The sequence below is a fragment of the Pseudophryne corroboree genome, chromosome 6, assembly GCF_028390025.1.
Source record: "Pseudophryne corroboree isolate aPseCor3 chromosome 6, aPseCor3.hap2, whole genome shotgun sequence".
In the NCBI taxonomy this organism is placed as follows: domain Eukaryota; kingdom Metazoa; phylum Chordata; class Amphibia; order Anura; family Myobatrachidae; genus Pseudophryne; species Pseudophryne corroboree.
In genome coordinates, this window is record NC_086449.1 from 283,739,367 (window position 1) to 283,755,979 (window position 16,613).

General features: G+C 49.2%; 1 protein-coding gene across 1 annotated transcript in view; it reads left to right on the forward strand.

Moving 5' to 3' along the window:
* Nucleotides 1-16,613, forward strand: part of MAPK6 (mitogen-activated protein kinase 6) — a 158,050-nt gene that overhangs the window by 103,876 nt on the left and 37,561 nt on the right. The gene's annotated exons all lie outside the window — the stretch shown is intronic.

The window sequence follows — 16,613 nt, forward strand, 5'->3', positions numbered from 1 at the left end:
AGAATAAATACACTTTAAGGTAGTTTCTTGCCTGCGATCTGCAGGGTCCTTAAGGGCAGCTGTGTCAGGAGACGGTAGCGCCACCTTCTTGGACATGCGCGTCAGTGCCTTTGTTACGCACACCAGTGCTAACAGGAGTATACCGGTGTATGAACAGAGAGAGAAGCGAAGCAAACGAACTCACAGACAGTATAACATAACATACACAGGAGGTGATGGAATAACTAATAAACACAAAGTGAACGGAGAAGCCCAAAGGCTCAGGAATTGGGTGTCTCCCTAGTGTCAGGAATGCTCAGATGGAATAGAGCGGACAATGAAGCGAGGTGTAGTGATTTAACATGTGGAGCACCTGAAATTATGTTGCTAAGAGCAACAGAAAAAACCCCAAAGGGTTACCAACGGGTGTGGGAATAAACTCCTTGGTCAGAGATAGAAATATAGACACAAGGAGAGTATCCACAATCCTAACCCCCACTTGCAGGGCACAGGTTCAGCTTACTGCCACTAAACTGACACCTGGACGCCCTGCACAGTGAGGGAGGATTAAGCAAGCAGGTCTGAGAGTACAGCCGCAAACCTGCTGGGTTCACAGAAGAGCAAAAGAACCCCAGCAGGTCAAACAACTGACTCCAGTCTTACTGCTAGGTCCGGATTGGCAGAATGAAGTACCGAATCCCAAGGCCTATTCGCAGTAAGCAACAAGTAAATACAAAGTCACACAGTACTAGCTAACTCTCTGGAACTGACTAACAAACAAAGATTCAGCAGCATTTGCCTAGCCTGAGGGGATGGTTTATATAGCAGGTGCTGTCCACGCCCCACTCAGACCTCACAGACTGTGAGCACAAAACCAGCGCTGGATTCCCTGCCGTGCACAGAGCCTGTAACCACTACACAGTAAAAACCCGGACCGGAGTATCAGCTGCGCTCAGGTTACTTCGCTAACACTTGCCTCCCGGTTGCCATGGCGACGTGGCAGCACAGAGCAGGAGATCCTAACAGTACCCCCCCTCTGACGAGGGGTCAAAGAACCCCTACCACCGGGTTTATCGGGGAACTGCGAGAAGAAAGAGCGTATCAGTCTGGGGGCATGAAGATCACAACTGCGCACCCACGACCGCTCCTCCGGGCCATACCCCTTCCAGTGCACCAAAAATGACAGCCGACCCCGAACCATCTTGGAGTCAAGAACCCTTTCAACCACAAACTCCCTCTGAGCCCGTATCAGAAGAGGAGAAGGTCTTCCACTGGAAGAAGGATTACTAACCGCCAGTTTTAAAAGGGAACAATGAAATGTTCTATTGATACCCAATGAACGGGGCAGATCTAACTGAAATGCCACCGGATTGATAACCCTGGTGATCTTATAAGGGCCGATGAACCGGGGGCCTAACTTATGAGATGGCTGTCTCAACTTCAAATTCTTGGTGGACAACCAGACGAAGTCTCCTAATTTGAAGCTGCAGGGTCTTCTCCGCTTATCAAAAACCCTTTTGGTCACTAATGACACAGACACAAGGGCTATCTTCACTTTCCTCCAAATACCCCTAAGGACCGAAACAACAAAGGAACCACCAGGCGTGGAATCCAGGGGGTCAAAAGAATTGGCCTTAGGATGATGCCCATACACACAAAGGAAGGGAGAGATCCCTGTAGCAGAGTGAGCCGCGTTGTTATAGGCAAACTCCGCCATGGACAGATGAGCAACCCAGTCAGTATGACACTTGGAGACATAACACCTGAGGAACTGCTCCAAGGACTGGTTCACCCTCTCAGTCTGCCCATTAGACTGTGGATGGTAGCCTGACGACAAGCTCACAGAAATCTGGAGATCAGAACAAAATGCCCTCCAGAATTTGGCCACAAACTGGGATCCACGGTCAGAGACCACATCAAGTGGCAACCCGTGGAGGCGCACAACATGCTGCATAAATAACTCAGACAGGCGTCTGGCCGATGGCAACCCAACCAGTGGAACGAAATGTGCCATCTTCGAAAACCTGTCAACGACAACCCAAATGGCTGTCATCCCCGAGGATTTGGGCTAGTCCACCACAAAATCCATGGAAATGTGGGTCCATGGCTTAGACGGAATAGAGAGTGGATGTAATAGGCCGACAGGAACCCCTCTAGGAGTTTTATTTCGGGCACAAACGTCACATGCCCGAACCCACTGATCAACATCCCTAGCCACCGAGGGCCACCACACCGCCCTAGACAGCAACTCCCGAGTTCTGGCAATACCCGGATGCCCTGCCGACCTCTTGGCATGGAATTCCAGGAACACTCGCTGTCTAAACCTAGGAGGCACAAACAAGAGACCTACCGGAAGGTCTGGAGGAGCCTGCTCCTGTGCTCTAAGGACTAATGACAAGAGGTCCTGGGTAATGCCCACTTTAATACATGATGGGGACACAATGGGCAATGGCTCCTCGGAGGTCTCTTGAACTGGAGCAAAACTCTGCGAGAGCGCATCAGCCTTGATGTTTTTTGACCCAGGGCGATAGGTTATCAAAAAATTAAAGCAAGCAAAAAACAAAGCCCATCGTGCCTGCCTGGCATTGAGCCGCTTCGCTGACTCTAAATATGCCAGATTCTTATGGTCGGTGAGAATTGAGACCACAAACTTAGCCCCCTCAAGCCAGTGTCTCTACTCCCCGAGTGCATCCTTTATAGCCAACAATTCCCGGTTAACCACATCATAATTCATCTCGGCAGACGAAAATTTACGGGAAAAGTAAGCACAGGGATGAAGGCGATTATCAGACACCCCCATCTGATAGAGCACTGCACCAATACCTATCTCAGAGGCATCCACTTCTACCACAAAAGGACGCTCTGGATCTGGGTGTCGCAGCACCTTGGCCGAGACAAATGCCCTTTTGAGACGGGCAAAGGCCGCTTTGGCCTCACAAGACCAGTGAGCAACATCCGCCCCTTTCTTAGTGAGTGCCACCAAGGGGGCCACTAGAGACGAAAATCCAGCGATACACCGTCTATAAAAATTCGCAAAGCCCAGAAAACGCTGAAGCGCCTTCAAACTAGTGGGCTGCACCCAATACAGGACTGCCTGTACCTTAGAACCCTCCATTTGGAAACCTTCTGAGGAGATAATATACCCTAGAAATGCGATTTGCTGGACTTCAAACTCGCACTTCTCCAGCTTCGCCCCAAGCTGGTGGTCTCTGAGTTTCTGGAGGACTAAGCGTACATGCTTCCGATGTTCCTCCAGGGAATGAGAGAAGATTAGGATGTCATCTTGATAAACAACTAAGAATCTATCCAAATATTCCCTGAGCACATCGTTCATGAATTCCTGGAAGACTGCATTAGAGAGCCCAAAAAGCATCACCAAATATTCACAATGCCCTGAGTGGGTATTAAAGGCAGTCTTCCATTCATCCCCCTCTCTTATTCGGATTAGATTGTAAGCACCGCGTAGGTCAATCTTAGAAAAAATGGTGGCAGTACGAAGCTGGTCAAACAAAACCGAAATGAGAGGCAGTGGGTACGAGTTTTTAATCGTGATATGGTTCAATTCCCTGAAGTCGATGCAGGGTCGCAACGAACCGTCCTTTTTACCCACGAAGAAGAACCCCGACCCAACTGGGGACTGTGAGGGTCTGATAAATCCCTTAGCCAAGTTCTCCTGAATGTACTCTGCCATAGCCTGAGTCTCAGGACGTGACAGGGAGTACAACCTGCTCTTGGGAAGCTTAGCATCCGGCAACAAATCAATGGCACAGTCATAGGGGCGATGGGGAGGTAGTACCTCCGCAATTTTTTTGGAGAACACATCCGCAAAATCTGCATAACATCCTGGCAATCCAGGCAGACTTAGCTGCGAGAGCCTGACTGGAAGGCTCAAGCAACTCCTGAAACAATCACTACCCCAACTAAGAATCTCCCCAGAGACCCAGTCAAATTGAGGGTTATGGGCCCTTAACCAGGGTAACCCCAAAACCAATGCGGCAAAAGAACAGACAGTCACATAAAAAGACAATTTTTCAGAGTGTGTGGCTCCAATAAACAAAGGAATTTGGCTGGTGCAGGAGGTAATTTTACCCTGGGACAATGGTTCCCCGTTTAACCCACATATCTCAATCTCTGATGCCAAAGGTACTAAGGGATCAGAGTGTTCCAGGGCGAATTGACGGTCCATGAAAACCCCATCGGCCCCACTGTCAACAAAGGCCTCAGTCTTGACAGTTTGACCGAGGATCTCCAAAGTCACCGGAATGAGAAAAGTCTTTTTGGGAAATTCTGACTTCTGGCCTGACAGGATATTTCCCATCACCCTCAGGCCCTGAAGTTTTCCGGTTTTTCTGGGCATGATACTACAACATGACCTTTATTCCCACAGTACAAACACAAACCCTGCTGTCTCCTCCGCGTCTTCTCACGCGAGGAGAGGCGGGTAGCCCCAATCTGCATAGGCTCCTCTGAATATTCCTCAGAGTCTGAGGTTCCCTTGGGAAAAAAGGAAACTGCGGTCTCCCTTTCAAGCCTACGCTCTCTCAGCCGTCCATCCACCCGGATGGATAACTGCATGAGCTGATCTAAGCTATCAGGCGAGGGATATTGTGCCAGTTGGTCCTTTATCTGGTCAGAAAGGCCCCTTCGGTACTGGTTTCTCAGGGCTGGGTCATTCCACTGGGTATCATGAGCCAACCTCCGAAACTTCGTACTATAAACCTCAGCTGGCCGTCGCCCTTGCTTAAGAACCGTAATCTGAGCCTCGGCTGAAGCCATCTTGTCAGGGTCATCATACAAAATGCCCAGTGCCGTAAAAAAAGCATCAACACTTTTAAGCGACGGACAGTCAGGCTGTAACCCATATGCCCAGACCTGTGGGTCTCCTTGTAGCAAAGAAATCACCATGCCCACCCGCTGAATCTCCGACCCAGAAGACTGGGGCCTAAGCCTGAAATATAGCTTACAGCTCTCCTTGAAACAAAAGAACTGCGAGCGATCTCCAGAAAAACGATCCGGGAGATTTACTTTCGGCTCTTTAACCCCTGAACTTGCCGCTGCTGCTGCGGGAGCTCCGCTAGCGGCCTGCGGGGTGTTCATTTTAATGGACATCTCATTAAATTGTCGAGTCAGGACCGGCACCTGATCGACCACCTGTTGCAAAGTATTTTGAGGGGTATGCTCCATATTCCCACAAAATTTCAACAGGAGTAGGGCTGCTGAATATGTTACGCACACCAGTGCTAACAGGAGTATACCGGTGTATGAACAGAGAGGGAAGCGAAGCAAACGAACTCACAGACAGTATAACATAACATACACATGAGGTGATGGAATAACTAATAAACACAAAGTGAACGGAGAAGCCCAAAGGCTCAGGAATTGGGTGTCTCCCTAGTGTCAGGAATGCTCAGATGGAATAGAGCGGACAATGAAGCGAGGTGTAGTGATTTAACATGTGGAGCACCTGAAATGATGTTGCTAAGAGCAACAGAAAAAACCCCAAAGGGTTACCAACGGGTGTGGGAATAAACTCCTTGGTCAGAGATAGAAATATAGACACAAGGAGAGTATCCACAATCCTAACCCCCACTTGCAGGGCACAGGTTCAGCTTACTGCCACTAAACTGACACCTGGACGCCCTGCACAGTGAGGGAGGATTAAGCAAGCAGGTCTGAGAGTACAGCCGCAAACCTGCTGGGTTCACAGAATAGCAAAAGAACCCCAGCAGGTCAAACAACTGACTCCAGTCTTACTGCTAGGTCCGGATTGGCAGAATGAAGTACCGAATCCCAAGGCCTATTCGCAGTAAGCAACAAGTAAATACAAAGTCACACAGTACTAGCTAACTCTCTGGAACTGACTAACAAACAAAGATTCAGCAGCATTTGCCTAGCCTGAGAGAATGGTTTATATAGCAAGTGCTGTCCACGCCCCACTCAGACCTCACAGACTGTGAGCACAAAACCAGCGCCGGATTCCCTGTCGTGCACAGAGCCTGTAACCACTACACAGTAAAAACCCGGACCGGAGTATCAGCTGCGCTCAGGTTAGTTCGCTAACACTTGCCTCCCGGTTGCCATGGCGACGTGGCAGCACAGAGCAGGAGATCCTAACAGCCTTGTCCACAGTGGGAGGTGATTCCTAAATCTCCCTGTCCTGTTTAGGGAAGGGGTATGCCATATAAATTCTTTTGGGGATCTGCGGCCTCTTCTCCGGAGTCTCCCAAGCTTTTATAAAGAATTAATTTAATTCATGAGATGTGGGAAAATTAATAATCTGTTTCTTTTCCTTAAACATGTGTACCCTTGTGTCGGGGACCGAGGGTTCATCCTCAATATGCAAGACATCCCTAATAGCCACAATCATACACTGAATGGTTTTAGTCACCCTAGGGTGCAATTTTACTTTGTCATAGTCGACACTGGAATCAGAGTCCGTGTCGTTAGTAGTGTCTTGTGTTAAGGGACGTTTTTGAGACCCTGACAGGCCCTGTGAATCGGTCCAATCCGAGGATTGACCCCCTGATGTTCCCCTTAATTCAGCCTTTCATGTAAAGATGTCACACTTGCATTTAACCTATGCCACATGCTCATCCAATCCTGAGTCGGCACCAGCGACGGGGACACACCACTCATTTGCTCCACCTCCTCCTTGGAGAAGCCTTCCGCTTCAGACATGTCGACACACACTTACCGACACCCCACACACACAGGGGGTTACCTATAAAGGGACAAAACCCCAACCAGGCCCTTAGGGGAGACAGAGAGAGAGAATGCCAGCACACACCCAGCGCCCAAACACTGGAATATATGACCAGATAGCGCTTTTATATATTTATAATGTTAATCTCCACTCACTGCGTCGCCAATGTGCCCCCCTCTTTTTTTCCAGCCTGTGAAGCTCAGCAGGGGAGAGAAGAGGGAGCCAGCGTTTTCTCATGCAGCCTCTGTGGAGAAAATGGCGCTGGTTAGTGCCGAGGATCAAGCCCCGCCCACCCGACGGTGGGCTTCGGTCCCCTCATGATATTGTAAGAAAATGGCGGGGGTCCGTGGATTTACTGTCCCACAGCCTAATCCAACGTATTTATGCCCAAATAGAGGTTTATTGCTCGCCCAGAGCGCCCCCCCCCCACCCCCCCCCGCTGCGCCCTGCACCCTACAGTGCCTCTTGTGTGTGTGTGTCTGGGAGCAATGGCGCGCAGCTTACCGCTGCGCGCTTACCTCATGAAGATCTGATGTCTTCTGCCGCCTGAAGTCTTTTCCTCAATACTCACCCGGCTTCTATCTTCGGCATCTGTGAGGAGGACGACGGCGCGGCTCCGGGACGAACCCCAGGTGAGACCTGTGTTCCGACTCCCTCTGGAGCTAATGGTGTCCAGTAGCCTAGAAGCAGTGCCCAACCTTACAAACCAGCTCTGCTTCTCTCTCCTCAGTCCCACGATGCAGGGAGCCTGTTGCCAACAGGACTCCCTGAAAATAAAAAACCTAACAAAATTCTTTAAAACAGCAAACTCTTGAGAGCTCACTGCTTTGTACCCTTTCTCCTCTGGGCACAGAATCTAACTGAGGTCTGGAGGAGGGGCATAGAGGGAGGAGCCAGTGCACACCCATAGTCAAATTTCTTTTAGGTGCCATATCTCCTGCGGAGCCCATCTATACCCCATGGTCCTTACGGAGTCCCCAGCATCCTCTAGGACGTAAGAGAAATGAGGTTTATATGCTGCCCAGGGCGCCCCCCCCCCCGCGCCCTGCAGTGCTGTTGTGTGTGAGAGCATGGTGCGCAGCGCGCCCGCTGTGCGGTACCTCAAGGCCGTCACTGAAGTCTTCTGATCTTCCTCTACTCACCTGACTTCTGGCTCTGCAAGGAGGTGACGGCGGGCTCTGGGAATGAACCCCTAGGCGTACCTAGTGTTCCAAACCCTCAGGAGCTAATGGTTTCCTGTAGCCTAAGAAGCAGATCCTTTAAACTCACAGAAGTAGGTCTGACTTCTCTCCGCTAAGTCCCACGAAGCAGGGAGACTGTTGCCAGCAGTGCTCCCTGAAAATAAAAAACCTAATATAAAGTCTTTTCAGAGAAACTCAGTAGAGCTCTTCAGTGTGCATCCAGTCTGCCTGGGCACAGATTCTAAACTGGAGTCTGGAGTAGGGCCATAGAGGTAGGAGCCAGTTCACACCCCTTTGAAAGTCTTAAAGTGCCCATGTCTCCTGTGGATCCCATCTATACCCCTTGGTTCTTGAAGTGTCCCCAGCATCCTCTAGGACGTATGAGAAAGGATATACAAAGGTGGCAACCAGGGGCACCGAGAGGGGGAGCAGCATATACAAAGTACCTGGGCCTCTCTAGGAATCTTGGTTTGCAAGGGAGGTGTCTTTCAGCAGCCCTGGTGTCAGCAAGTCTATTGCATAGCCAAAAGTATACATCTCCAGGCAGGCAAGGTATCACTAAGGACTCTCATCTGCTCCTCTTTTTCCATCTTTATCATGAATAGATTATGTCTATGCAACATTACTGAACTTTCTACATATCTCATTATACATAAATGCTATTAAAAGTTGTCATATGCCCCCTGGGAACAAACCACCTCCGACCCCCCACATCTCTCTTTAGACTTTCTCCCTGTAAGCACTGGCTTTATTAAATTTGTGAGCGAAATCTTCTCTTGGTAGAGTATGGTCTTGGGCTGTGCACCATTACACAGTAAGATACTGCCAGCTGCTGTCCCTCCATGTAAGTGGCTAGTGCTAAATAAGGTGGCCCTGCAATGAAAATAAAAACACAGAATAGAGACGTGCATGCTGTACAAATCAATTTCATTTTTTTAACACTCCTTGTGTTAGTGGTCACCAAAAACAAAAAAATGACTGACATCCTGGGATGGTGATACCATTGAAGGACAGCCAGTGGAACAGCTATTTATGTCCTTCGTAAATACGTGGTAAATAGCTTATCCTATTGTTTTGTATGGGGAAGCTATAGAAGAAATGTCCTGTGAAAAAAAATATCCGGTATTAGCCAATATTGGACATACAGTACCATCTCGAGTGGCTGGCATTAAGCCCATATGAACTATTGCGGAAACTAATTGCTGCTATTGACTTTTTCTACAACCTCCATCTAGCTTTTAATTGTTTTATTTAATGTATTATCTGTTGTAATATTCTCATTGTTTACAGATATATCTTATGTATTTTATCAGTGATTATGCTATCTCATCTTTTTCACAATGTTATTACTTTATAGATAAGGGGTATATTTATTGTTGGGTTTTAGACCCAATAAGTTTAATGTATTGCTGCAATATGAATTGTGGGGCATATTTATTAAAGATTAACACATTTTTAGGGGTTCCCGCTTATATTAAGGACCCCAGGATGTAAGGAAGGACCACAGCAGATATCTCCTGTAGCAGGGGGGGGGGGGGGGGAGAAGGATTGCTAAACAGTCTGATTTTCCAAACTCTGGAATTCAAAGCATCTTGGGGGCTAGGCCCAGCCACTAACAGTCTGAAGATGGTGTTAGCCCACATTACAGAATTATTTTCAGGGCTGTCCCCATGTGCCCCCAGAAGTATGTGCAGGCCCAGCACACTGCCTGACACCAGGCTCGGGAGCAGGGTGACTGTGTAATGAGCCCCCTGCCAGGCCTGCAGGTGTGTCACTAGAACACTTTGGCAGACTTATCCATTTACATCTCTCATTCCTCCTCTCAGCAGCTGCCCCTACTTATACATTACTGCTACATGTTTATTTCCTTATGGCCCAGCTACTGTCACACTGCCCTGCTATCCTTATACAGAGGCAGCACACGCCTACGTCACTGCACCGCGTACACTGCCAGCAGTAGACCAGCCCTCAGCGGGTGTGAGTGAGGTACAGCCAGTGTTGCCAACTATGAAATTAAAAACAAGCAACTGATGACTAAAAAATAAGCTCAAAACAAGCCCAAACCATTCCTAAAAAAGACCCCCAAAAAGACCAACTTAAGTTTTTAGGTTTTCTAATTAAAAATAAGATTTTAAACCTACCGGTAAATCTATTTCTCCTAGTCCGTAGAGGATGCTGGGGACTCCGTAAGGACCATGGGGTATAGACGGGCTCCGCAGGAGATAGGGCACCTAAAAAGAACTTTGACTATGGGTGTGCACTGGCTCCTCCCTCTATGCCCCTCCTCCAGACCTCAGTTAGAGAACTGTGCCCAGAGGAGATGGACAATACAAGGCAGGATTTAGCAATCCAAGGGCAAGATTCATACCAGCCCACACCAATCATACCATGTAACCTGGAACATACATAACCAGTTAACAGTATGAACAAACTACAGTAACGATCCAAGACCGATGTCAACTGTAACATAACCCTTATGTAAGCAACAACTATATACAAGTCTTGCAGAGTTTCCGCACTGGGACGGGCGCCCAGCATCCTCTACGGACTAGAAGAAATAGATTTACCGGTAAGTTTAAAATCTTATTTTCTCTTACGTCCTAGAGGATGCTGGGGACTCCGTAAGGACCATGGGGTTTATACCAAAGCATCCAATCGGGCCGGAGAGTGCGTATGACTCTACAGCACCGACTGAGCAAACGCTAGGTCCTCATCAGCCAGGGTATCAAACTTGTAGAATTTAGCAAAAGTGTTTGACCCCGACCAAGTCGCCGCTCGGCAAAGTTGTAAAGCCGAGACGCCTCGGGCAGCCGCCCAAGAAGAGCCCACCTTCCTAGTGGAATGGGCCTTAACCGAATTTGGTACCGGCAATCCAGCCGCAGAGTGAGCCTGCTGAATCGTATTACAGATCCAGCGAGCAATAGTCTGCTTCGAAGCAGGAGCGCCAATCTTATTGGCCGCATACAGGATAAACAGAGCCTCTGTTTTCCTAATTCTAGCCGTCCTGGCTACATAAATTTTTAAGGCCCTGACTACGTCCAGGGATCTGGAATCCTCCAGGTTACTTGTAGCCACAGGCACCACAATAGGTTGATTCATATGGAACGAAGAAACCACTTTAGGCAAAAATTGCGGACGTGTACTCAATTCAGCTCGATTCACATGAAAAATCAAGTAGGGGCTCTTGTGTGACAAAGCCGCCAATTCTGACACACGCCTTGCTGATGCTAAGGCCAACAACATGACCACCTTCCAGGTAAGAAATTTCAACTCAACCTTGTTAAGCGGTTCAAACCAGTGTGATTTTAGGAACTGCAACACCACGTTCAGGTCGCATGGTGCCACTGGAGGCACAAAAGGGGGCTGGATGTGCAGCACTCCCTTTACAAACGTCTGGACTTCTGGAAGAGAAGCCAATTCCTTCTGAAAGAAAATCGAGAGGGCCGAAATCTGCACCTTAACAGAGACTAATTTCAGGCCCATATCCACTCCTGTCTGTAGGAAGTGGAGAAGACGACCCAGATGAAAATCTTCCGTAGGTGCATTCTTGGTCTCACACCAAGACACATACTTTCGCCAGATACGGTGATAATGTTTTACCGTCACCTCCTTCCTAGCCTTTATTAACGTAGGGATGATCTCTTCCAGAATCCCCTTTTTCGCTAGGATTCAGCGTTCAACCGCCATGCCGTCAAACGTAACCGCGGTAAGTCTTGAAATACACAGGGCCCCTACTGCAACAGGTCTTCCCTCAGAGGAAGAGGCCAGGGATCTCCTGTGAGCATCTCTTGTAGATCCGAGTACCAAGCCCTTCGAGGCCAGTCTGGGACAACGAGTATCGTTCGTACTCTTCTTCGTCTTATGATCCTCAACACTTTTGTGATGAGAGGAAGAAGAGGAAACACGTAGACCGATTTGAACACCCACGGTGTTACCAGAGCGTCCACTGCTATTGCCTGAGGGTCCCGAGACCTGGCGCAGTACCTCTGAAGTTTTTTGTTGAGGCGTGACGCCATCATGTCTATTTGAGGAGTTCCCCAAAGACGTGTTACGTCTGCAAAGACTTCTTGATGAAGTCCCCACTCTCCTGGATGGAGATCGTGTCTGCTGAGGAAGTCTGCTTCCCAGTTGTCCACTCCCGGAATGAAGACCGCTGACAGAGCGCTTACATGATTTTCCGCCCAGCGAAGGATCCTTGTGGCTTCCGCCATCGCGACTCTGCTTTTTGTCCCGCCTTGGCGGTTCACATGAGCCACTGCTGTGACATTGTCTGATTGAATCAGAACCGGTAGGTTTCGAAGAAAACTCTCCGCTTGTCGAAGGCCGTTGTAAATGGCCCTGATTTCCAACACATTGATGTGTAGACAGGACTCCTGGTCTGACCAAAGACCCTGAAAATGTTTTCCCTGTGTGATCGCTCCCCATCCTCGGAGGCTCGCGTCCGTGGTAACCAGGATCCAATCCTGAATTTCCGAACCTGCGACCCTCCAGGAGGTGAGCACTTTGCAACCACCACAGGAGGGACACTCTGGTCCCTGGGGACAGAGTTATTTTCCGATGTAAGTGCCGATGGGACCCGGACCACTTGTCCAGAAGGTCCCATTGAAAAGTCCTTGCATGGAACCTGCCGAAGGGAATGGCCTCGTAGGCCGCCACCATTTTCCCCAGAACTCGAGTGCATTGGTGAACTGACACCCTTTTCGGTTTCAGCAGGTCTCTGACCATGGCCCTCATTCCGAGTTGTTCGCTCGCAAGCGGATTTTAGCAGATTTGCTCATGCTAAGCCGCCGCCTACTGGGAGTGAATCTTAGCATCTTAAAATTGCGACCGATGTATTCGCAATACTGTGATTACACACCTCGTAGCAGTTTCTGAGTAGCTCCAGACTTACTCGGCATCTGCGATCAGTTCAGTGCTTGTAGTCCCTGGTTTGACGTCACAAACACACCCAGCGTTCGCCCAGACACTCCTCCGTTTCTCCGGCCACTCCTGCGTTTTTTCCGGAAACGGTAGCGTTTTTTCCCACACGCCCATAAAACGGCCTGTTTCCGCCTAGTAACACCCATTTCCTGTCAATCACATTACGATCGCCAGAACAATGAAAAAGCCGTGAGTAAAAATCCTAACTGCATAGCAAATTTACTTGGCGCAGTCGCAGTGCGGACATTGCGCATGCGCATTAAGTGGAAAATCGCTGCGATGCGAAGATTTTTACCGAGCGAACAACTCGGAATGAGGGCCCATGTTCTTTATGTCTTGGGCTTTCTCTATTGGGAGGAAGACCTTCATTTGTTCCGTATCCAGTATCATACCTAGGAACGGTAGTCGAGTTGTCGGAATCAACTGTGACTTCGGTAGATTTAGAATCCAACCGTGTTGCTGGAGCACTCTCAACGAGAGCGCCACACTGTTCAGCAATTTCTCCCTTGAACTCGCTTTTATCAGGAGATCGTCCAAGTATGGGATAATTGTGACTCCATGCTTGCGCAGGACCACCATCATTTCCGCCATTATCTTGGTGAAAATCCTCGGGGCCGTGGAGAGTCCAAACGGCAACGTCTGAAAGTGGTAATGCCAATCCTGTACAGCGAATCTCAGGTATTCCTGATGGGGGGCATATATGAGGACATGAAGGTACGCATCCTTTATGTCCAGAGACACCATAAACTCCCCCTCCTCCATGTTGGCTATTATCGCTCTGAGTGATTCCATTTTGAATTTGAATCTTTTTATGTACAGGTTTAGGGATTTCAGATTCAAAATAGGTCTGACCGAACCGTCCGGTTTCGGAACCACAAATAGGGTTGAATAGTAACCTCTTCCCTGCTGGTGCAGGGGAACTTTGATTATCACTTGCTGTATACACAGCGTTTGAATTGCAGCTAACACTACATCCCTTTCCGATGTGGAAGCTTGTAGGGCCGATTTGAAAAATCGGCGCGGGGTCACCTCCTCGAATTCCAATTTGTAACCCTGGGAAACTATTTCCAACACCCAGGGATTCAGGTCCGAACTGACCCAGGCCTGACTGAAAAGTCGAAGACGTGCCCCCACCGGTGCGGATTCCCTCAGGGGAGCCCCAGCGTCATGCTGTGGGTTTTGGAGCAGCCGGGGAGGACTTTGGTTCCTGGGCACCTGCCAAAGCAGGTGCTCTCCTGCCTCTGCCCTTACCTCTGGCGAGGAAAGAGGATCCCCGACCTCTTTTGGACTTGTGCGACCGAAAGGACTGCATCTGATAGGGTGTTACTTTCTTTTGCTGTTGGGGAATATATGGTAAAAAATTGGATTTACCTGCTGTGGCTGTGGAAACCAGGTCCGTCAGCCCATCCCCAAACAATACATCACCCTTGTAGGGTAGTACTTCCATATGTTTCTTGGAATCCGCATCACCCGTCCATTGGCGAGTCCATAAGGATCTTCTCGCTGAGACAGACATGGCATTGGCCCTAGAAGCTAGCAATCCAATGTCCCTTTGAGCATCCCTCATAAATAAGACTGCGTCTTTAATATGGGCTAGAGTTAGGAATATAGTATCCTTATCCATATTATCAAATTGATCTGTCAGCTCATCTGTCCAAGCTGCAATTGCGCTACACACCCATGCCGACGCAATTGTCGGTCTTAGCACAGCACCCGTATGAGAATAAATACACTTTAAGGTAGTTTCTTGCCTGCGATCTGCAGGGTCCTTAAGGGCTGCTGTGTCAGGAGACGGTAGCGCCACTTTCTTGGACAAGCGCGTCAGGGCTTTGTCCACAGTGGGGGGTGATTCCCAAATCTCCCTGTCCTGCTTAGGGAAAGGGTATGCCATATAAATTCTTTTGGGGATCTGCGGCTCTTATCCGGAGTCTCCCAAGCTTTTCCAAAGAATTCATTTAATTCATGATATGTGGGAAAGTTAATAATCTGTTTCTTTTCCTTAAACATGTGTACCCTTGTGTCGGGGACAGAGGGTTCATCCACAATATGCAACACCTCCCTTATTGCCACAATCGTACACTGAATGGTTTTAGTCACCCTAGGGTGCAATTTTACTTCATCATAGTCGACACTGGAATCAGAATCCGTGTCGGTAGTAGTGTCTTGTGTTAAGGGACGCTTTTGAGAGCCCCCGACGGGCCCTGTGAGTCGGTTCAATCTGAGGATTGACCCCCTGATGTCCCCCCTAAATCAGCCTTATCAAGCCTTTTATGTAAAGATGCCACACTTGCATTCAACATATGCCACATGTCCATCCAATCTGGAGTCGGCACAACCGACGGGGACACACCACTCATTTGCTCCACCTCCTCCTTGGAAAAGCCTTCCGCTTCAGACATGTCGACACCACGTACCGACACCCCCCACACACAGGGATTAACCTATAAGGGGACAAAACCCCAACCAGGCCCTTAGGAGAGACAGAGAGAGAGTATGCCAGCACACACCCAGCGCTTAATAACACTGGAAAAATATGACCAGATAGCGCTTTTATATATATAAAATGACCAGATTCCCACTCACTGCGCTCAAAATGCCCCCCTCCTCTTTTTTCCAGCCTGAATGTTCAGCAGGGGAGAGACCAGGGAGCCAGCGTTTTCCTCATGCAGCTTCTGTGGAGAAAATGGCGCTGGTTAGTGCTGGGGATCAAGATCCGCCCACCCGACGGCGGGCTTCGGTTCCGGTGATTTTTTTTTTATAGAAAATGGCGGGGGATCGTAGAATTACTGCCCAGCAGCCTAATCTACCTTGTCAGTGCCCAAATGTGAGGTTTATTGCTGCCCAGGGCGCCCCCCCTGCGCCCTGCACCCTTCAGTGCTGCTCTGTGTGTGTGTGACTGGGAGCAGTGGCGCGCAGCTTAGCGCTGCGCGCCTTACCTCATGAAGATCTGAAGTCTTCTGCCGCCTATGATGTCTTCTGCCTTCTCATACTCACCCGGCTTCTATCTTCGGCATCTGTGAGGAGGACGGCGGCGCGGCTCCGGGACGAACCCCAGGTGAGACCTGTGTTCCGACTCCCTCTGGAGCTAATGGTGTCCAGTAGCCTAGAAACAGAGCCCAACTTGACAAGCCAGCTCTGCTTCTCTCTCCTCAGTCCCACGATGCAGGGAGCCTGTTGCAACAGGACTCCCTGAAAATAAAAAACCTAACAAAATTATTTTTCCACAGAAAACTCTGGAGAGCTCTCTGCAGTGCACCCATTCTCCTCTGGGCACAAGATCTAACTGAGGTCTGGAGGAGGGGCATAGAGGGAGGAGCCAGTGCACACCCATAGTCAAAGTTCTTTTTAGGTGCCCTATCTCCTGCGGAGCCCGTCTATACCCCATGGTCCTTACGGAGTCCCCAGCATCCTCTAGGACGTAAGAGAAATACATATAATTATAAGTGCTATGTCTGGCTACTACTCAGTGTTATCTCAGCTGCTGCTGGATGGACTGAAGACAAGTTCTGGAACTTGAAGACAAGTGGATAGCTTTCAGTTTCTTGAACTTTTTCTTCTGGTATCTGGTTCTCCAGTCGGGATGATAATGATATCCCGGCGGACAGGATACCGGCTGTCAATACACCAAGAGCGGAATCCTGGCAGCCAGAATACCGGCAGTGATGAGAGCGCAAAGAGTCCGCTTGCGGGCTCGATGGCTTGCTGCACTCACCACAGGTTTTATTCCCACTCTGTGGGTCTTGTGGACACCCATGAGTGGGAAAACCCGTGGCGAGTGCAGTCGGCATGCCCCTCTGTCAGAATTTCACTTCAGGATCCTGAACGTCGAG